Source organism: Psammomys obesus, unplaced genomic scaffold (assembly GCF_907164565.1).
Source record: "Psammomys obesus unplaced genomic scaffold, mPsaObe1.curated_primary_1811, whole genome shotgun sequence".
Lineage (NCBI taxonomy): Eukaryota > Metazoa > Chordata > Mammalia > Rodentia > Muridae > Psammomys > Psammomys obesus.
The window spans coordinates 16,695,135-16,699,818 of NW_026596131.1; the positions used below are offsets into that span (position 1 = coordinate 16,695,135).

The 4,684-nt window shown below is 36.9% G+C and overlaps 1 pseudogene; it reads right to left on the minus strand.

Moving 5' to 3' along the window:
• Positions 1-317: 317 nt before the first annotated feature.
• LOC129665709 (olfactory receptor 6C2-like) lies at positions 318-1,249 on the minus strand (annotated as a pseudogene).
• Positions 1,250-4,684: the final 3,435 nt, after the last annotated feature.

The following is a 4,684-nucleotide window of genomic DNA, read 5'->3' on the forward strand; positions in this document are numbered from 1 at the left end:
ACCAACTCCCTGAGGATACCAAGGAATAGATGGAACTTGTCATGGTGCCCGGAGCCAAGACTCTCATGAAAGTTGGAGTTAGAATAGAGAATAAACATACTTATTCACTGAGATTGCTTCATTGCTTGTTTATTTTAATTTTTTTGTCATGAAGGCACATTTCTATTTCCTATTAAGTGTTTAATATATAATTATTGAGACATTTAAGTGTGATGAGGTTTCTCAATTAGAAAGCTAAAGACAAAAGTGTTAAGATATAGTTTATGGATGGCATATATTTTTAATAAAAAGTTGACTCTGTGTAGTAGTGAAATTTCCTACTTCCTGAAGAACAGTACAATTCTTTTAACGGAGTCATTGAAGGCCTGTTTGACTTGTTTGTTCCTCAGGGTATAGATGAAGGGGTTCAGCATAGGAGCAATGGAAGTGGTGAGAACTGTCACACCCTTGTTGATAGCCACTGAGTCTTTTGCCGAAGGTTTCACATAGATGAAGATGCAGCTGCCATAGGTGATGGAAACCACCATCATGTGGGATGAGCAGGTGGAAAAGCCTTTTTCCTTTGCTGGGCAGAAGGGAATCTTACAAGGTCTTGATGATGTGTACATAGGAAAGAACCACACACACAAGAGTCATGATAACTGTCAGCACCGCTCAACCCGTCACCATCTGCTCTATGAGCCATGTTTCTGTGCATGAGATCTTTGGGGGGGGATGCGTCACAAACAAAATGGTCAATAACATTAGAGTCACAGAACTGCAGCTTGAGGCCCAGGCTAAGCGGAGGGAGGACTACCACCAAGCCAGCCGCCCAGCAACCGAGGGGAAGTCTTCTACAGACCCTGCTGTCCATGATGGTGACATAATGCAGTGGCCTGCAGATGGCCACATAGCCATCGTAAGACATGGCAGCCAGGAGAAAAAATTCTGTCACGCCGAAAAGGTCAGTGAAAAATATTTGAATGGCACAGTTGTTATATGTAATTATCTTGTCTCCTGTTGAGATATTGTATAAGTATCTGGGAATACAAGCAGTTGTAAATGAGATTTCTAAGAAGGAGAAATTTTGTAGGAAAAAGTACATAGCAGTTTTTAGGTGTGAATCCAAAAGGGTGAGTGAAATAATTGTGAGGTTCCCAGTTATACTCAGCATGTAGGTGAGAAACAGAAAGAGGAAGATCAGGGGTTTCAGTTGTGGGTCATCAGTCAGTCCCAGTAGGATGAATGTTGTTACTGTATGATTTCTCATAATCAAATAGTTGCCTATCTAGTCTGCATTTAAAATTCAGAGCTATCTGTTCAGAGGCAGTAGTTGACAGAATTAGCATGAGACCCAACACCCATGCATTTACACATCCTTTTTACAAACAAACACACTGGTGGTCCTACAAATAGATGTTTGATCTTTGCAGGGTAGAGTTAGAAAATCAAATAGCCTTATCTGCATGTTTCAGAATGTTATGGATGCTTCCTTCTCTTTGATTCTTCTTCTCAGTTTTGTGTAACTGCTCTTTGGAATCTTGTTTTCTCCAGCAGTTTTAGTTGGCTACTAATGCTTTGTAAGACTGAGTTCCTCCTCAGAGGCTGTGTCCTGAAGTGGTATCTTGCACTCTCTTTGGGCTGTTGATGTGTTTCTTGAGTTTTTTTTTTTTATTTATAAAAATCACAAATAGTTTCAGGTTCACTTGTGGTCTAATGTGCTGGAGTATTATAATTGTGAACATTCATATTTTTTAAAACAACTCCTTAATTATTACCCCATCTCTTCCTTTTAATTTTCAGTTTAAAATTACATTATCATCCAATCATGGCATAAAAAAAGAAATATTTTGAGGGCAGGTTTATTGTATAGTATGACAATAAGTTATATATAAAAATATATTTGATGAAATCACAATTGCTTTTCATGTTTAATTTCGGAGTGCACTGAAAACATGAATATCAATATCTTTATGTAAAAATGTCATATTTAACTGTCAGGCTTGTCTTAAAAATATCAACTCTATTGTCTCTTAGTTTCATCTTAATATGAAAATAACATTATTGTTTATACAAATTCCATGCGGAAGCACTAAGCAAGCAGTGTTTTGATTAGCAGACACATTTGAACTGTTTCAGCACCCTGATCCACAATGCTTTTTCCCTGTTGACATGTTCTGATGTCACATTTTGTTCATTATTTATATTTAAAACTTGTAGCAGATTTAATCAAATACTTTTTCATGACTTTGTAAGTAGAGTGAGTATTTTTAACGACATTAACAGAAGTCTTTCACAGCTTACCTTGTGGGCCCATATACGTTCTATCTGCCACCGTTCTTTGTAATTTCAAGACTTTGTTTTTCCTGCTGATTCCTTTATGTAATCCTGTGTTTTATTATTTGTCAACATAACTCTATTTTCTTGAACTTTTAACCTCTAGAAATGACTACTTCTTATAAAAAATCATATAACGGAGTATACCTGGAGCACAAGTTCAAAATGAAATACTTGCTGTCCATACCTAACCCTATTTCATTTTGAGTCTTTAATCAAACTAGCATGCTGTGATTACTAAATGTTTACTACAGGTTACAAACTAAAACAAGCACATGGCTGACCTGTCAGCCTTCCTTCAGTGCTCTTTGTTTTCAGTCCTGTCCCTGTTCCCAAGTCTACAATTTCACAAACTTCTAGAGAATTTTATGGAGATATTTTCCCACTGCTCTCAACTGATTCAGTTTTTGTTGCCCTTTCTTTTTTGTTAATTTGCATAAGTTAGGCAAGCACCACTGAGATATAGCTTCAGTTTTCATTGTTGCCTAGTATAACTTTATTAATGTCTATACCCTAAAGTTTTTATATTAGAGTTTCCATTTTTTAATTTTAATATAGTCGGTGAAGACGTTTTAACTAGAGGCTCATAAGAACCAAGTGTCATAAAATAATCTGTCGTTGAAAGTACAGAATTGATCAGACTCACATTTCTGGCAGCTGTTTACAGCCTCTCTCTCAGTTATTTAACCACAGTGATTCTTGTACACATGATTTGAAAATGATTCTTTCTGACTACTGATTAAATATACTACTGATTAATTCTAGTCATGTGTATAAAAATAGTAGTCTTGTAATGCTTAGGGGTTTAAATTTTCTGTTTTTAATCATTTGGATCAGCTTTCTCATTGACGATGCAGTACCACCGTAAGAAAATACCTTCTTACTTTTTTATCCCTGAGAAGTGGGTTCAAAGAAATGTTTGGTAGTTTTGGAAGAGCTGTTGTTCTGAACTCTTTGCTCAGAGAGAGGGTTTTCAAATATCAAGGTTGATGCTTATTATTAACTTGCCAGGCCAACAGCAAATAAACAAAAGAGTCCTTGGTGACCCAAGCTCAGAATAACTAATGAATCATTTGTGGGAAGAGGGTCTTTGGAGACCTGAAGCATCAAAATCACTTATAAGAAACTTCAAGGAAAATGTAGAATTTAATTAAAAGAAAACCTAGTCAAGTTTCTTATACTTAATTCTTGTTATGTCAAGTATAAAAATACTTAGGTCTCATTTTCTGTATAATCACTGCTATGCAGTGAATAAATTACATAGATTTAAGATGGTACTGCTTCAGCCTATGAGAATATGTTTTAATTTTATTTTTAAAATTTAATTAGTGAATCAATCAATTTGTGTATGTGTATACGATATGTCTATTTGATTCAGGTGTGTGCCACAGTGACGTGTGCATGTCAGAGGAGCAGTTTGTGGAGCTTTTTCTCTCCTTTTACCTCTTATGTGGATTGTGGAGAATTCAGGTTTCCAGGCTTATATAAGTGTTTCTACTCAATGAAGCAGCTTGATGGATCCAGAATATTACTTTTGCAAGTCAAACTTTGGGGCCAAGAAGATGGCACCATGTCAAGAGTAAAGTGCTTAATGTGAGGACCTGAGTTCTAATCCCATGTGAAGCTGGTTATGGTAGTGTGACTCTTTAATAACAGTGCTCCTATGGAAGGTGGGAAGTGGAGATAGGAGAATCCACAGATGCTATGACACCACCATATCTTACAGGCAAATTGAGCATCATAGATCAAAGGGCTTATCAGGTTTGGGGGAGTTGTGTTTACCTTTCTTCTTTGGTAGCAAGCAGAATACCTCTAGTACCATGAACACTAGTCATTAGGAGTAACGGCTCTAGGTAGGTACCAGTTCTACCTCTTTGTGGTCAATAAGTTGTGTAGACAATGTCTTCAGCAATAGAGCCTTACTGTCAACTTATAGCAGGAAACCAATAGTCTTGGCAATTGCCTAAGTTTTGGGAGTTTTTACAGCACCCCTTTAGCCAACAATTTGACTAAATGTAATGCATTCCCAGAATTGGAAGCTACATTTGGTGACAGGAGATGTTCAGTTGGGGTTCATTTGGCAAATAAACATACGCTTATGTTTTAGAAAGCTTCTACTGTATTAGGTTTCCATACATCCCATCAAATGGCCCTTAGTTTTGGTTGTCCCTCTCTGTATTTCCTCCCTCAGTCCACCTCATCTCTTCCCCTCTGTTTAACTCTCCAGTTCTAGTTCTCCCATCCATCCATAACTATCTATTTTTTTCCTCTTTCTAGGGAGATACACACCCCACCTCCCATTACCTTGCTCTATATCTAATCACTGTGGTTATACAGATTATCTTGCTCACCAATAAGTTAACAGTTT